The sequence below is a fragment of the Magallana gigas genome, chromosome 9 (assembly GCF_963853765.1).
Source record: "Magallana gigas chromosome 9, xbMagGiga1.1, whole genome shotgun sequence".
Classification (NCBI taxonomy): domain Eukaryota; kingdom Metazoa; phylum Mollusca; class Bivalvia; order Ostreida; family Ostreidae; genus Magallana; species Magallana gigas.
The window spans coordinates 36174278-36194357 of record NC_088861.1 but is presented as its reverse complement, the minus strand read 5'-3'; positions in this window follow the sequence as shown (position 1 = coordinate 36194357).

Below are 20080 nucleotides of genomic sequence, written 5' to 3'. Positions count from 1 at the left end.
AAAAAACCCCCACAAATCTGAATATAATTAGAACATCTTAAGATATCATATATAGAATACTGTATATAAACATAGTAAGAAAATGTAAGAGAAGAAAACACTTGTTTAAAGAACATAACAATACCCTTGAGTATAATTGAGGAAGTTTGGCACCGGTTTTTTTAGTTACTTTATAATTCTAGGTCTCAAAATTTCACTCGCGTGTACGCTAAAAATAAGACCTTTTAAACATCTTTTGGGTTAAGAAAGATTTATCTAAAAGTTACTAGCTAGCTTTGAAACAACCCCTTTTTGTAGCTTTTATCTTGATAAAAAAAAATGCGCCACTTGGTATATGCAGCGAAATAAAAATATTCATTTTTCTAGACCTGTTTTCGGAAATGTTGATGAAAAGACAAGAGTTCTCGTAAGATTGGATCTTTTTAAAACATTGGTGACAATAGTAAAATACCACGATCTTAAAACAATTGCCTGTCATACTTCATATTAAGGAATGTCACTTGGGGATTGGTTAACCGCGTTTAAGAGCTTAACCGGAAAATTACATTTCAGTAATCGGTTTATCGTAAAAAACATTAAGCTTTATAACGCATTTTCTTTTAATTTATAATCATGATACACAATATAAATAGAATTATTCTTATGCAAAATGTTTGACTCACAATATTTTTTTTAATTTAATTCCATTTGCATTTGTGTCCTTAGATCATATTCAAAGATTTTCGAAGGTCGTTTTTTACCATTAATAATAAAAGAGGAAAGATTGAATGACAGGAACGGAATTTCTATAAGTTTGTCCTTCTTTTGACTTATGCTAGTTTTTCTTAAGTTCTAGTACATACTACAGACGTACATGTACATGTATATATACCCAGAAACCGTGGAAAAGTTGAAAGTGCAGAAAATAATCTATGGTCAATCATAAAGAATGATTCAGTAAGAAATGCCCCCCCCCCCCCCAAAAAAAAAAAAAAAAAACAAAAAACAAAACAAACAAAAAACAAAACAAAACAAACGAAAAACAAAACATAAAAACCTATAAAAACACCCCCCCCCCCAAAAAAAAAGACACAAAAAAACCACACATACAAACAAACAAAAAAAGAAAAAAAACTTATAATGATTAATATGAAAATTATGAAAATACAAGGGTCGACACGTGGCTGGAAATTGTATTTCATCAATAATTCAGAAGAAGGACTTTATCTCACTGGAAACGGTGGGGCTGGGTTTTGAGTGCGTGACGTCAATATTTAGGGGGAAGGAGTAGAAGGATGTATAAGCTAATTATATACCCGTATTCACCAACTTTACCAAGAAAGAACTCACTATATTTGATTTACGCATGTAATGCTATGTTTTTATCGTAAAAATGATGTATAGTTATTTTGAATGTATAAACTGTAAAATATTGATAAACAATAAAACAGATACGAAAGATGATTTAACTTATAACTCGAATTGTTGGTGTACTAAAATTAAGATCATATATTACTTGGGAGGTAAACAAACTTTCGGTGCAAACGTTTAATTGTTAAATTTATATATCTACAAATTAAAAAAAAGAAGAAGAATTGAATCAGATCATTATTGAATGCATTGCCATAGTAAAAACACAGGGCAACCATTGTCCAGCCACGGTAAAACCCGGGAATTTAAAATTTATATTTATTCCTATCAATGGCCTTTCTGTACAAGGAAAAACATTTTACAAAAATAACTTAGTTAAACGAGTCTATTCATGGTGGGAAAAAATGATATACGTAAACGTTGCTGCATAAATAGATGTTTTTGAAGAGTTTAATCTTAGAAAATAAAGTTTACTCTGAATAAGATAATTATGTAAGGCGCAAGAATTCTGGAAAGTCTACTTTCTAAAAGAAGAAAATATAGGAACAATTCTTCAATGAATTATTTTCAAAGAGTGCATTTGTACACGTATCATAAAACTAATGGCAGATTGCTATGTCCAATCAGCTAACCAGGAAGTTAAATTCCTTAGAATGGCCAACGCAGATTTTGAACCAGGAAGTGAAAACTTCATTCATAAATCTCAAACCCGTTGACAAAATGATTTATCTAAAAAAGAGGATAAAAAAAATTCTTGCATGAAATTAAATTACCTTGAAATGTTTTAATGATATAAAACTTGATTTAATACTTTTTCAATTAATCCTTGTGATGAATCAAAATCTAAAGCGTATATATATTCATAACACATTAATGGCGCACTATAGTGTGTATGTTTTTACCATCAATGGGCTCTCTTAGTACCAACAAAACTGGCCCCATATTCAAGAAATACGATGCCCACGGGCCACATTGCTCACCAGAGCAGCCTTGTAAATATATGTCAATATGTGACCCAAACAGTTACATAATTGTTTGTAGTGGCTAAAATAAATGTTTGTAGATACTACTGATAAACCAAAAATACTTCACCACAAGAAATAGTTATATAAACTTAAACTGTTTTAACAAATCATAAAACAACTTCGCAAATCCCCTAAATCCTAATTCGTAGAGGACGGAAGATTTTCCTCGTTGAACCTCGAAACTTGATTTATATAATTATAAAGTTGCTCCTTGATTTTATATATTCTGTTTTAAAAAGTGGGGACGAGTTCGTTCAATATTACTTTTTAAAAATAAGCATAAAATCGATTTACAAAAGAAAATTATTTTGCATCTGAATACAGATTGGATGAGGGGATACAATTAAATGATTAAGCAATAAAAACCATGTGTGTTGAATTGTTGATAGTTATATCAGTGCGTCAATATAACAAAAATGCGCATGCAATGATTTCTTTAAATTGCATTTCAACATTTTCGTTAATTTAACTATAGAGTGTTATTTTTCTAATGCTAACATCAAACAGGAATATAAAACAATATGAAAAGTGAACTATCTTAATTGTTTAAATCAATGCTCATACCCAGTAAAAGTAGAAAATAAAAAGAAATGTTCAAAAGCTTCTCGAGAAGATATTAAAAAAAAACACTCTATTTTTTTTCTTTATAAGATTAACTCCCAAAACATGCAAAATGCACACGAGCTCTAAAAATATAGTTAACAACTAATTTAAACAAAGTGTGCAATGACTGATTAATTAGTCGGTTATCTTAAATCGCGGTTTTCCAGATTAAATATTTAGATGAAATATAAATAGTCTGTAAAATTCCTCAGAGTCTGCAAACTCCTATAGAACAACATGTGTGTTCCCATATTTACTTGCAAACCATGCATGCTTGATAGAAATATCGTGTCCTGTATCATAAATGTAATGTCACGCAATTAATATAATGATACATGTATGCTTTTAAGTTGTATCTAAAAAAAGAAGTAATATATAATTTCCAGTTAGAATTTTAAATCATGAAAAATAACATGAATTCTTAAACTATGATAGATCACATATATAAATATATCTTATTATTGCGAAAAAGTGAAGCATAACACGTCAGCCTAGTCTCCAAATTCTATAGCTAATTGCATTCCATAAAAAACATTGATCACACATCAACCTTATCAGGAACACGTAACATAGGTATTTATTAGCTAAAAAGAGAACAGAGTAAAGTGTAATTACCACCTGACATTCTTTATTACTTACAAAACCTGTATAAGCCTTTGTACATTTACCTCAAATATATTCTAAATTACATCAATACGATAGGCTTAGTCATCGTTGAACTTTAGGGCATAACAATGGTGGGCTGCAATGATTAAGTCCCTTGTATTGAACCCTGGACTTTCGGAAGGACGTAACCATTCAACTCTTGCATCAAAGCAAATTAAAAATGATGCTGGTTTTTAGTGAGATATGAATGGATTTTGTAGTCTTGGCTCAAAAGCTAGAAAAAATCCTGTTGATTATAAAGAGTAACTGCCAGCAATGAAATAGGCAGGTGTACGTCACATTGCTGTTTGAGATAACTACACAAAGTCCAAGCTCTTGTTTACAAAAATGATTCTAAGAGAGCAAAAAGATGTCTGTAAGAACCATTAAAATAAAACATAAAATTATCACTATAAATGTCGATATTGACATTTGTTGTGATCAAAACAAGTTTTAAGTAGATATTATTTTAATTCATAAAAAAAATCGACTATGTTATTGTTAATTTTTTCAGGTTCATGTTTATTTCCAACAAAATCTGTAATTCTATTCAGTAGGTATGAGTGTGACTGAAATTAAAATATATGGTTTTAATTAAGACAGTTACAATATACAGCATGCCATCACATCCAATATGTCGTATTCGTCCTTACTAACAAATAATTTTTATAACCCATTCATGTGTTGTGTAATTCTTAAGAGGAGAGAAAACGTAACTATATGTACTAGTATTCGAAAGCCAATTATCTGCTTCCTTTTCTCTACGTTTTCTCGAATTCAATCTGCTAACTGATAGCTGTTTCATTTTGCAAACTGTTCTGTTCTGGCTTTTGTGCATGTTTTTCGACTGACACAATTAATAAAAACTATTTTTAGGAGAAACCTGATTTTTCTATACAGTACTCAAAGACAAATGGGTACCAAGTCAACCCGTCAATTTAATTGGTTTCTGATACATACCGTAAATGCACTCTGTGCCTTTAGTTGAAACTAGTACAGGTTGAACTTTCCGGGGGGAGGGGGGCATGCATCTGCATTGTTCTTATTAAGCACGAATATTCCAAAAATAAAACTGATGTAAACTGCTTTTATCAGCAGACCATGGAGAATGCAGATAATGTGTCAGTCTATTTGATCTGACATTTTGATTAGGTTTGAGGCCCAGTTGGCTCAGTCTACACCCTTTTCCCCCCTCCATCCGCAAATTATTGGCTGCATGAAGTCTAACACATTCAACGCTAGCTAAGGGTGACGATTCATTGTGTTTCTCTATTAACGTGAATAGAGAAACACCTTGGATCCACAGGTGCTTGAGGACAGGATCGACCCCCCTCCCCTTCCACCCCCAGTATATAGACCCCCGGGACTTTAATTTTTTTTTTTTTATTAAATTATCCTTTTATGACATATTTCTAATCTAATTTATTCATCTATTGCCCTAAATTACATAATTTAAAAGAAACATTTTAAAAAATCAGACCCTCTGTACATATAAAATTGTCCTATTTGCCTAATAAATGTATTTACACGGGCATGGTTTGTAGATATTTAATGAAGGGAATTATCGGGCTACGACATGAGGTCACCTTTTTTACTGGTAGATGTAGTTTTATAGTACATTTCAACAAATATTCATCGGCAGTGCCTCTCGGCTGGCAGACAAAGTTAGCAACATTCTTGTATTATATATGTAGAGGGTCTGATTTTTAAAAAAAAGTTTGTTTTAGGTAATTTTGGACATTGAATGTATAAATTAGATGAGAAATATGTCAAAGGATAATTTAATAAAAAAGAAAAAAAAGAAAAACACTGTCCCGGGGGTTTATATACTGGGGGGGGGGGGGAGGGAAGGGGGTTGATCCTGTCCTCAAGCACGTGTGCTTGGATCGTCACCTTTGGCTAGCGAAGATTGGTCCTTGTAAATTCACTATTTACATCAAGTTTATTGTAATACCTAAACATTTGTATTTATTTTTTTTCAAATTGTTTTATCATTAGATTATTTATCTAAACAGTTTTTTAATGAGTTGGCCCTGAGTTTATCTCATAAAGGGAAAAAGTTAACACAGCAACATGCAGACATGTTTCCAATAAAAAATAACAATGGGGGGGGGGGGGGGGGGGGGGGTAGGGTATTGTCAATCAACACAGGAATGCAGATATGCTTACACTATTCATGTGCACGTAACTTGATGGTATCACGTGTCCGTTATCTGAAAATATCTATTCAACATATGACATTTTAACATTCAAAACTGACAATGCGTAAATATGTACATAGCATTCCAACTCTGCTATTAATAATATATATGCAATGTCACTTCGGATGAACCTAAATCAGACTTTGATAAATCTTTCTTCATTAAGTTAAGCTTTGAAATACATAGCATCATTTGAGACAGAACCATTTTAACAAGAGCTTGGACTTTGTGTAGTTGTGTCAATCGGCAATGTGACGGAGGTCATGGCTCTTTAAAATCGACAAGAATTGTCTGGCTTTTTAGCAAAGACTTTGCAATCTTAATCTTTGTATATCTTAATCGAAACAAGCGTCATTTTTAATTTGAAATAGATAGTTACCAAAAGTCCATGGTATTGTTAAAATGGTATTGGCTACATAATTATGTAAATATTTTTTTAAAAGTTCTTACAAACAGTTATCAAGAATCCAGCTAAAAAAAAAAAAATAATAAAATGATGTTGACATACGAAATTCCAATGAAGAACAAAATAACGAAATTCTTTAATAATAAATCAAATGTTACATATCCTTCTAATCCTAAGGTTGTCTCTTGCCGAACATTGATCTCTCTCTCTCTCTCTCTCTCTCTCTCTCTCTCTCTCTCTCTCTCTCTCTGATAAACTTAACAGCACAATATACCAGAATGTGTGCATTTCTGTAGGGATAGACAATTTTTAGTTAACAAGCCAGTATGTAACTTCCGCCTCCACTGAACGAGCACTTTGGTTAGTTGTAATATATCACTCAATAAAGGGAAACAGGCTTGTCATTTCATTTTTAATAAATTCCCCAATCTTTCTTCTAAGAAGTAAATTACGACAGTTATGCACTTTTCGAAATCCAGCGTAGAAATTTACATGTAAGAAATAAATAGCTTTACAACTATTTAAAAGTTTATAAGCCTTATTTCTCAAATTCTGAAGCTTCAATTTTGAGTGATGTTATATTTAAGAAAATTGTTTTGAAAATCGTACTGTCGATATAAGCAAAATAATTACACATAGGATTCATAAAATAATGAAAAATAATTAGTGCAAATGAAACTTTCAATTACATATGTATTTTATTTAAATGAATTAAAGTACGTATAAACTCTTGCACTCTTTTGAAAATATTTTTGAAATTCCAGCGATATTGAAGTCGGGTAGTTTTAATACATTATTTATAGTTATATAGTAGTGTGAAATTTGGTTGTCTCCTTTAGCTAACATACTGATGTACATTCACGGTAATTTAATTTATAATTTACTTACTTTTTACAATGGATTAATTTAAGTACAATGTAAGTATAAACAATAAAATGCTATCTTTATGAAGGAAGCGATAAATGAAAAATAATAATGACAAAAATAACATACTAATTCTGCAAGAATCACCAAAGAAAGCATTTTATTGTTTAAATAAACACACGTGAGAAGGCACTATAAAGGCCCTTTGAATTAGTATTTTAAAGAGACAGAAAAAAGCAAATCATGTTAAAATGGTTCAATTGAAATGTGGTTGACATGTTTACATTTACATGTACTTTGTGTTTGTTTTAATGATAAAATACCAGTCCTAGTAAGAAGCACGGTTTTGGCATTTCAATGCAAAGGACACTCTTAAAATATCGTCGACTGCATGCTGCCATTAAAATGCCAAAATTGTCGCATTCACAATATCATTGCATTGAATAGTAACCTTGAAAAATAATTACTACATCACAATGTAGTGTTTCACGATTAATATCTAAAATAAAAAATACAGTCATTTCAAATTCCTCATAAATAGATTCAATAAAGTAGTACGTATATGAAAATTGATAAATTCTTAATTGGCGGTCAGAAATCAAACCCAAAGTACCGAATTGGAAATTTATTGATAAAAGTTTTACAGATTGTTTATTCACCGTCAAATTGCTATGAAGGACTTTTTAAAAAAAGTTATAGGAAAGATTCTCTATCACATAAACCAAGGAATTTCACCTATTTAAGATATTTCAATTTGATATTGATGATCACGACATGAAATCAATCATCAAGTTCAAACAAAGATAAAATTGTTCATTGTTCAAAATGTTTAATATCTCAACAAACACAATGAACAATGAATCAACACACATTGCAGAGGGATCAATTGATGATTCAGTTAAAAAGAATGTAAATAATTTTGCATATTATGCAACAAAGTGCAAGACACGTTTACGACTGTCTTAAGACCAAAATTTGTCAAAAGAACCTATTATACGAGTAACTTTTTCAATAACAGTCTTACCATAAGATAATCTTGATAAAGATCTGTCTTGATCTTAATGATTTAAAAAAAAAACCCAGAAACATTTCTAAATCCTTATCTAACATTATGAGATAGGAACAATCCCTTTAAGTAGAGTATATAGATGATGCGAATGACATGGATAAGTTGCTTGAGACTAATACATCAACCCCCCCCCCCCCCCCCCGCTTCGCCCTCAACTCTTGTTTGATTTCCTCAATATATTCTCTTTTTCCTAGTGGTAAAATACACATCTGTCATATTTATATAGACCCAATTTTTCACACACACACACACACACACACACACACACACACATATATATATATATATATATATATATATATATATATATATATATATATATATATATATATATATATATATATATATATATATATATATATATATATTTAATCCATTCCGTTCACACTCGCCCTCTTCTGAACCGATAAAAAGGTTTGCGGTGACGGTTACGGAAAAGCCTGCCGGAAAGTCCCGAGAAGTTGCGATTGCTGTCCTCTTGTCTCCTTTTTTAGAGCATTCGTACGGTATAGCCAAAAAAAGTCTCATTTATATTTATGTTACTGAAAAAAAAATCAAAGGCGTATTAAATTTAACTTTTTTACGAAAGGCGTTTATATAACGCACCCCCCCCCCCCAAAAAAAAAACCGTTAAGGTTGATTTTAATTTTAACAAAATCTGTATTTTTATTAAGAATGTGTGAGTGTGACTGCAAATTGAAATGTAAGCTTTGAAGTCATTGAAAGTATACAGCGTGCCATCACATCCTATACTCGTCCTTACCAACTTTGAAAATTATTCATAACCCATTCATTTGTTGTATAATTTTTAAGAAAAGACTAACCGTTTGCATTGAATTTCATTTTCAAAATCCTAAAAATCTGCATCCTTTTCTCTTTGTTTTTCCGACTGCAACATGCTTATTGCAGTCTGAGTTCTGACTTGTGCGTGTGCATTCTTTTTGGCATACTCTAAAACCTGGCCTGGCCCCATTGGCCTGGTCTGGCCTCAAAGTTGGTCTTGCCTCACGTTTGGCCTAAAAATTGGCCTGGCTCAAAATTTTGTCCTGGCCTCAAAATTTGGCCTGGCCTCAAATTTGGCCTCTATAAACATTTTTGGCCTCAAATTTATTTTTATATTATTTCATTATATTTTATATTATCATAATTTATGTTTTTTATTGTTTTTTATTTATTCATATTTAATGCACATTAAACATCCCTTTTGGTGGTTATAGTGCCTTATAGTGATAGTCTTTTAAAAAAAAAAGTTACAATTGAAAATATAGTTCTAACAATGTATATCTATGACTACCAGTATGTCGAGTAATCCATTTTTATAGATTTTAATTCAGTCTGATTTAAATTCTTAAGGACTTGAGAATGTGATTTTGCCCTGCTCTTGTATAACCATGGCATTATTATGCAATGTATTTAGATCAAACTGCTCTCAGGATTGGACAATATCTATGTAACTCTTCTGTTTGAGAAAAAAAGTTTTGGAAGAGGCCAATATTTCTTCTAACCAACACAAAGGTCCCAAAATATTTTGCTTTGTTCAGATTCTGATAATGGCAATGGAAAATTGTTTCCTAAATATACAAGCACATCGTCGGATAGCCACGGGTGATCGCGTCTTTTACTTATCACCCGTGGGTGATAAGTAAAAGACGCGATCACCCGTGGGTATCCGACGATGATACAAGCAATGCATGCATGAAACTTTACTCTAATCGGAAGGTGATGATTAATGAACATCCTGAGTCAAGTTTTGGAAGGATGCAATGTTGCAGACGTTCACAAATGCCATTAATAAAATTAGACCGTGTAAAATGACAGGATAGGCAATTAAACTGACCCCAATGTAGCAGATTAGCGACAGAAAAGGTTAATATCGAATTTCTGCTGGGGAGGGAAATTTGGGCTTGATTGGTGTTGACAGGTAATGTAAACAAACTGCAAATTTTAAAGTGCATTACACAGTGACAATTTAATGCTATGTACCAGTTTACAAATGATTTGGATATCAATCAGGTCAGTCTCTTAAATTTATGTTCTGGGAGTGGGGGGGGGGGGGGGAGTGGCAACTGAATCGCTTTGATATTGGCAAAATATATTCCTTTTAGTTAGAGCAGTGCTGTACATGCATTTCAAAGGTATTTTTTGTGTGTTTAGACAAGGAATAAAATAATCTAACTTGAAAAATTGGTCATCTTCCATATATTTTTTTTTCATATGATTATATAATTATTCCTTAAGAATTTTCAATTTTTAAAAGAAATCAATAAAAATTCAATCTTAATCTAAGAAAATGAGAAAAAGAGAAATTTTAAAATTTGAGGCCAAAAATTTTTCAAGAGGCCAAAGTAGAGGCAAGGCCAAAATTTGAGGCCAGGCCAAAATTTGATTTGGGACCAGGCCAATTTTGAGGCCAACTTTGAGGCCAGGCCAGGTCTTAGAGTATGCCATTCTTTTTGACACATCAAACATCAAATGAGAACCTTTTTACGAGTCTGATTTTTTATACAGTAAAGTTCAAAGACATACATCTTACAAAATCAGAATAATATTACTCATATCCTGAAACACGATCTAGTTAAAAAAGAATATGTGTCTGCCAAATTTAATTCGTTTCCGATACAATTGAAACAAAACAAGAAAGGTTGTCATGTGGTCAATGCCCCAGGTGCCTGTGGTTGAGTACTGGTTAAACTTTTTTGGGCCGGATGCATCTGCATCTGTTATTATTTAAATGACTGTAGCGCTCCGGGCGAAACTAGTTCACTGCACCTGCACATGTTAAATACCTGCACCTGTTTACATGTACTTAAGTAATACTAAACTTTTTTATTGAACTAATACGATAGGGTTCAAATTAAAGAACAAGAGAATGTTGTGAAATCATATCAAACTAAAACGGTAGAACCGGACTTACGATTTAATGCTCAACTGTGCCATTGGTTAATTGATCATTGGTTCATTGATCATTGCAGAAAAAATTTACATAACCCGCTAACGCGGGTTATGTATTTTTTCTGCAATGTCGCTACCTTCATATCCCTAATGAATCAACAAACAAAGCACTTCATTGTTTAAAATAAAATCAGTTGTTTCGGATTTAACTATATCATCCATTTCGCTCATCTCTTTTTGTAAAAGCTTATGAGGTAAAGTGAGAAATTACTACAAGTATATATATGTATAGTACACCATATGTAGAATGGATCATTTTGTTATTTTGAAATTTGTATTAATTGCAGTGTATTAATGTCTAAAATTAAAAGTGTGTAATTTAAGCATTCTGTTAATATGACTCATCGTGTGAACCATTGTTAAATACCCTTCACAGATTGTTTGTAAAATATATACGACGCATTCATTTATAAATTCTAAATAAACTTTGTATGTACCGGTGTAATGGTGAAAAAAAGTAGCAAAAACTCTTATCAAGACAAATACACAAACGAAATCTCAGATATTTAGGAAGTTTAATACGCGATCGACAAAAAACCACATGTTTCGGGTTCCTCGATCCGAAGTTTAAATAGTCACTTCAATTTTCTCGGAGGGGGGGGGGGGTACTTTAAATGATATGTGAGACGCTTCCTGGAAAAAGTTTATAAATTCCCATGTATTGAAACCTCCGAACCGCTTCGATTGATATATATGTACTTTAAGCTTAGCATTTAGAATTGGTAGAATTCTGTGAAAGATAAGCTGAAAAAGAGAAATGGTTATAGTAGTAATGATATTATTACAATACATGTAATTGTTTTGAAGTTTCTTTTTAATTCACTGCCTCTGAAAATTCCAGCTCTTGAAGTTTATTCTCAAATCACAATAAAAAATCTATTGGTCATTGAGAAACTAATAAAAACTTTCAACAATCCATTCTTGTGTAGCATTAAAAATACTAGTTAAGTAGACACTCCTATACCCCAGCAAAGCTATTCCTCTTATATCAAAAAATACATGAGAGAGAGAGAGAGAGAGAGAGAGAGAGAGAGAGAGAGAGAGAGAGAGAGAGAGAGAGAGAGATTTGTTTCAGCTATAAAAATAAAGTACTTTTCCAAAAATAAGATATTGCCCATTAGAGGTAACCTTATGCTGTTTAATTAAAGATTTCAACAAATAGACTTATAGTTGTGAATGAGATATTAATACCAAACTCACATGATAGTTAAGTAGTAGATTAATATTTGAATTTTCTGACGTAAATTTTACATTAAGGGAACTTCAGTTTTAAAAAGTCACACTGCCTGGCTAACTACAAGTTATTTGACATGAGTCCTTTGTTTTACATATTTATAAAATGTAAGTATTCATATTGTGAAGGGCATAGCGGTATTCAAAAAACATTCCTCTAATTCTTTAACTAAATGTAAAACCATAAATGTAAATGTATGAAGTAAACAACGAAAAACCAGAGTATGTGTGACAAGATTATTAAGGTGTTCGACATATACCACAAAAATTCGACTCATAATTAACATAATGAAGAGGTCGGTAGTTTAAGTTATCTATGGTGTTAACAGTTCAAGGTCAAGATCTGATTAGCTTGAAAAGATTAAAAAATGCCTTGAAGTTTATGAGTACTAAGTTCTTTATTGTAAAAGAGGAATGTCTGACATTTTAACGAATGGATTCAACGTTACGTCTAGGTTTTCTTTACTTAGGAACGAATTCATACCACTCCTACTCCCACCCCACCCCTACCCGTGTGTTGCTATCATTGAGGTAGGAAATAAATTGGGCATTTTCTTGGCCAAAGAAAATATTGCGCGAGTTTAAATTAATTTTTATTTTTAAAACACAGCAATCACATCATATTTATACCGATGTTATATATAAAGCGACCTTATCAAAATTTATGCTGCATGGTCAGAATTTATATTTCAGTACTGACTCATAACATCAAAAAAAGTTATTTAGTTTTTTTAATTGTATCGAATTTCCCCGTAGTAGTAAGGAAATTTTACATACATTTATTCCTTTAAATTGTGTATTGATAGAAAAAAAATTATAAAATAAATTTAACATTCATCAAACCCACAATGTTCTTCATTTTGTTAGTTTTTTAACGAAGATTGATGGTTTCATCTTAACTTCTTCGCCTGTTACTTTTCAGGGTATACGGCATAAGAGATAAAAAAAAAAACCGCAGGGGCTAATTTTCATTAGATTGATGATAATGATGATGATGATAATGATGATGATGATGATAATCGTGCCACTGTTATGATGCTGAGATGATAACTGATGATAATAAAGAATCTGATGATGATAATTACGCTGCTGTTGCTGATAATTATGATAGTTATGATGACAATGATGAATTGATGAGAGGAATAAAGATAGTATTGATTGATGTAGATTTATTTTAGAATAATTATGAATCTATTGATAATGTTAAAATTCTGTAAGGGTCACCACTCAGTAGAGCGTTAGAAATGTATTCAACGTGTTAATTAATAAAACTAAAATGTATAATGGAAAATGCCAGGTCATTTTGTGGCTAAAATTAGTTCAAGTGAAAGAATTTTTGGAAACTTTAAATTGAAGTAATTAAATAAAATTTCAGTTTCGTTCTTGATGTGTGGCTTTTGTATGTGTTGAGTGTATGATTTTAATCAGAATGCATTATAGTGGCATATTGTTTAAAAAAAAATGTTTAAAAGCTAAAGGACCATACTTCAGTTTAAGCATAAAAGGAAAACTCTACTTATGAATACAAATACTTCAAGTGCATTTGTACCATTCATTTTATATATTTTATAACTGCAAGAGTATTTTGCCTTGTAAAAAATAAAAGAATTTATTTTCCCAAAAGAACAGACAACTGACGCTAATATTGCCTGACGTCATAAAATCAGGCATATATTGGGTTTGAAAGTTGTATTTTCAAATTTCTAAGACGGTAGATACAGATTGAGGGTGATTTTTAATGAGTTTTAGTATGGACAGGTGAAATGCACCTTTTTGTTGAATTGTTTGTAAGCTTAGATGTTACAATAAATCAATTGGAAGACGCAAAATATTTTTACCGATGAGTTTCAATAAAAAATTCCACCTAATATGACAGTTTTATATAAATCCAAGATGGCGGCGATGAGTGCCTTGAGTATAATTAGATAGAGGGTGTATACATGTATCTTATATATTTTGATTGGATAGAGTGTAGCATTATATATTTATAATTATGTACATATGTTTCAACAGCTTATAATTCATTTGAATTTAGCCAATAAACAATACAATACATATATAACGACTGGTGCGTGTAACCAAAAGGGGTAACTGTTAATTTTAATGCTGTTTGATCTTCTTTCCTGGTCACCAAAAAAAGGAAAAAGGAGGAGAGAGAGAGAGAGAGAGAGAGAGAGAGAGAGAGAGAGAGAGAGAGAGAGAGAGAGAGCAAGCAATCTACATTCATTTGTATAAGAAATCTTTTTTTTGATATAGTGTACTTCATTATTTTTAAACTGTGAACTCTAAACAAATAAATTGTCAAAGAAAGGTTTACAAAATTCTGCATGAATTCATGAAAAGCAAACTTTTTAAAAATTATCTTCTACACTGCTTATTGAGAAACTGTCAACTGTAAAATTCCAATTGATATACCATAATTATAAGAAAAATCATAGAAATATACGTTATATTGTAAAGTATATACATTTCGAATTTATACAGCATATCCAAAAACTCCAATATTGATTTTCAAGTTAGTGTTACGGCATTCCTAACGTAGAATTTCTGATAACAAAAATCAATATGCACCCCCCCCCCCCCATTGCCGTTTACAGCCGAAATGCGAAATAACCAATATCTCTGAATGGTCTGTTAAAAACCTGCATCTCACGATTACATGTGCTTCGGTCAAATTTCGTAAAGACAATCACGGAAAGATAAGCGAAAAGCGATTATCACATTTTTTCAATGATAAACACCTCCATATGGCGATAGGCCTATCGGCTATATCGCTCATATTTCTAATACCATGAACTATATAGAAATATACTTCAATGAAAGAATCTATTCATTTAATCAAGACACAATTTTAAAGTGTCAACCTAATGTTTATAACATACAACTTTATTTCACAAAACCACCAATTTTATTTAAATGTTACATGTAATGATTTATATTGAATCTGTTAATTTGAACCACCATTTTAGATCCTTCCTGTCTCCTTTCCTTGCGCCAAATTGCAAACGCGAGTTATATACATATTTTTTTTCTTCAGTGTCGATACTTATTATCTTAATATTCAAAAGAACTGAAATCAGCTGAGGCAAGCCTTAAGTTTGTAAAAAAACGCCTTGTTGCAGATTTTATCGTGTCGCTACAGGTAATTAACGACAGGAAGTATTACAATAGGTTACAAATTACCTTTATGCCACTAGGAAGGAAAAAACTCACCACATTAAAGACTCTGATGAAATATTGTCCTACAGATTAATTAGATTAATTATTTTCTACGATCAAACAATAGACAGGGAAATGTTCTGCTACAAACATTTGAATAATTATGATAAATAAGACATGTAAGCTGATATTGCAAGAAATGTGATAAGGTTTGAGCAGGAAAAAACAACTTTATTACGATAAGTAGGAAGAGATATCTCTAAATCTTTAACTTGAATGATTACCTGGAAAGATCATTTCTTGGAAGAAAATTACCCAGTAATACCCCCGCATACCTTGATTTCGGTGGGATGTGTCATTTAATCTTTTAACCTAGATTCTATTCTCCTAAACCGAGCTAGATATACAAGTATAATAAGTAAAGTACGTACGTGTTCTTTCGTAATTTTGATTTGTATTGTATGATAAATCCTGCATGTGAGTTATAAGCAGGACACAGAGCTCAGAATTCTTTGTCATGCATACAAGGCTCGTGTCATGTTTTTTTTCTATTGTAAAAGATATTGGTAAAAGTTCAACGCTTTTTAGATCAAGGAGATTATTGTAGTCTCAAATAGCCACAGCCATCCAGTCCTATGAATTGTAGAATTTAGAAGTAAAAAATCAACAACAATAACAAAATCTTCAGATCTAAATGTCGAACAAATAATATTTCGAGGAAAGCTCTCAGCTAAAACTAAACTTAACAACTAAAATATTAATAGAAACCATGCAGATAGATGGGCGTGATTTTAAAGGCTACACGCTAAATATCTTTCATAGATATCACGGATATCTGAACCTTTACCATATAATCTGACGAGGTCATATGATACGTTCATCGGAAAATTCCAAATTTTTCCTATGATGATGTACCAGGTCAATAAGATTCTAGGAATTCACCTAAAAACAATAAATCCATAAATTTGAAGAAGAAAGGTTCATAAAAATAGCGTTTCTAGTCATAAAATATCTATAAACACAACAGATTTACTTACGTCAAAGTACCGGTTAAACAATAGATAAGGGTCCTTTGCAAGGAAAATCAATTCAGTTCTTTAATTCAATTAAACTCAGATCCTATAGTATATAAGGTACATTTATAGAATAGATAATGAAGGAGTAGGGAATCATTTTTTGAGTATGATGAGGTGATTTGATCATGCATTGACTATAATCATCACTCAAAAGTATTTAATGGTTTTTAGTACATGAGCATTGTAATTTTATATATAAGTTTCAGCGATTGTATGATCAGATATTATTATCATTATTATTATTAATTATATAAATTCCATTTGTGCACACATAGTTTGCTATTTGCGTCATTGTTGAAATGTATATGACTATAGATTACATATACAAATATTAAAAAACAGGTACAGATCCCCGGGACATGTTTATCATAAAAAAAAGTGAAAGTACAGCATGGGTTGTAAAAGATTTAGGAAGGAAAATATTTGACAAATCACAGGTATAAAAGCAATATTGAGCTACATGTGTATAGCTATAAATGATTTAAGTAGTTAGTTTCTACTAGAATCGGAAGTCAAATAAAATTATTCTGAATTGGTATGGGAAAGAGATTATAAAAATAATAAGTTACTCCCTGTCTAATGCGACTTTTTTTTTTATTTCCTTTGATGTTCACATAAGACAATCTAGCGTTCTATTTTTCTTCAATTTACCAATATAGAAAATGTTTAGATTCTCAACAAAACCAAGTATCTTTTTATCGGTTTGTTACTGTCTATGGAAATATGTCGGGTAACTAAAGTACGTAGATAGACTTTACAACAATATATTTTCCTTAAACAGTCAGAAACAAATCTAATGATAATGGTAACTGCAAAATCATTTAATCTGACAATATTGCGGTTATATTCTTAATAATATATGTATAATACAAGACGAAGCTACAGTCGCCATGTTGCCATTTATAATTTGCTACTTCAACTTCAACTTTCTTTATTGCGTAAGACATACATCTTATTGCATATGAAATTTTTATATATAATATGTGCAGCACATTGCATGGATTTACTAACAAATGGTAATAGCAATGAATATGTAATACAGTGATGATAGCATTGGAGAATGTCAATTCAACACATCAATTTAATTACAACAATTGTTTTAAAAATAGTATATTAGTCAACATGTAGTTTGAAGGCATGATGCAAGAATTTTCCTAAGTTACAGAGTTCTCTAACATTGTTTACACATAATAGCTGTATAAATTTATACATTGATGGTTTTTTCCAATAGTAATTTTTTATATATTTGGCTCTTAATTGCTGGTATCGTGGACATAGTGATATTCATCTTCAATTTCGGATCTACAAAATTCACATATTCTGTTATTTCGCAAAATATTTCTGTGGCGTCCACTTTCTATGGATAAATTATGTGATGACATTCTGATTTTACTGAGTTGTTTTTTTGTAAATACAAGGAATGGGTTTCACCAAATAATATTGCAGTGAAAAATGGTCAATAATATTTTTATATAACATACATCTAGATGAACTATTCATATCTGCAAAAAGAGTTTGTACAAAAATATCAATTATTCTTTGCTTAATAGGTAAAAAATGGCTTTTATAGCATATTTTGTGTTGGTCAGCCAAGATGTAGCCTAAACCAATTTCAAACAATTTGTCTTTGATATTTGACACCCAGTTTGATACATTTTTCAATTTGTGTTCACACTCTTCTAACATTTTATCATAACATGACCTCAAAATGCAATTTTTACTTTGTAATAATTTAAACCAAAACTTAAAAATCCGAAAATACTTACCGACTATAGAAATATAGACGGCAAACAGGTGACGGGTTTCATTTAATGACAATGCAACATCATTTCGAGAGCTTCAATTGTACACTAGGCACCACACGTAGATTCAGGGATGGGGTAAATTGACGTTTAAACAGTTTATATGGTACAGACCATATAATTATATTATTTTGAATGATTGTTATTTGTTATTTTTTTAAAGATTAATTTCAGATAGATTTCAATAATTCTCGAAATCGACATTTGGAAACTACAAAACGAAAAATAAAAAAAGATCTGCTATAAAATAAAGGCTTTTTTGCAAGGGTAACTCTCTTACGTGCAGTGTAACAAAAATCGGATAGTAAATCATTTACTAAAAACCAGCTGAGATGAGCGTAATTTAGTCTGTAGCTTATGAATGATTAAAAAACCTCTCTTTGCAATTTAACCATGCAGGCACTTCTTGTATTTATGTAAGGTAGTCATGCATTACTAAAGGCAGGAAATATAATCTTTAAAATATTTGTCAAGGGAAAAAAGCAAAGAAAGATGAAGTAGAATTAAAAAAATATTTAATGTACAAAGTTTACAGAGGAAGTTGATCTAAAAAAGAAACATGAGAATATTTCATTTTTAACCGACATGCGAATATATTAGATAAGATATATGGGCCAATATTCTAAGAAATCTCAGAGGAGGCTCAAAGAACACTTTAAATTTATCTGTATTGATAGTATTACAAGAATCAAACATACACAATTATTTGAAAAGATTGGTTACCCGGAAAAACGATTTCCATGTAAGACCACCACATACATTGATTGATTTAGGGTGTATTTGACTTTTAAACTCAAAAGCCTACGATTAATTCACATAAAACGAGCTTAACATATAATTCGTTGAATTCTAACCTTAAAACTAAAATGTTATAAACGTAGTTCTATCGAAGAAAAAAAATATATACCCTCCTTTTGCGGATCTAGATAAAGGGAAGGGGGTAAAGTTAAAGGGACCCGTTTCCCTCTTAGTTGGAAAATTCTTCATTAACTCAAGATAGTTAAGTACTGATACTATACTCTATCATTCTATTGATCACACTTAAATTATAGAAGTCTCAGTTAGCTCTTTTGCAGTAAATACTTACAACACACTAAAAAAGTTAAACCCACTCTTGTAAGGTGTTTGAAGAAGGCGGATTGGTCAACACATTTATCGCCATGAGATCTACATTAATTTCCAAAACTACAAATTTTTTTTAAAGTCATATATTTTAGTTTTTAAAGTTTAAATATTTTCATATATCTTGATACAGAACTTTTGTTTTTAAGGAGATCAATACAGTCTAAGAAGGACCAGAACAAATCCAGCCTCTTAACATCCAGTGAGTAAAATATTATATGTACATCCAATTTTGTCGATCTCTGCTGGGAGGACCTAAGAATATGCGATGACGAAGGAAGATGCATGTAAAAGCTATCATTATCCACTTCTCTAAATAGAAAACAGGATGCAGCAAAGATTTCCATGTCATGCTAAAGATAAAATCATATTCTGGTTTTAACTAAGTGTTAAAGAGTGTCTTCATTGAAAATGTTTGAATGGAGGGTAAATGGTATTAGTGGAAATACCTTGTTGATATGATATCTGTGATGTTTTTTTTCTGGTGAATATCTTGATATAAAAGTAAACTGGCATCACATCCATTTTCGTGTGGGTGGTATTTATTCTTAGCAGAGAATGTAGAGAACTTTT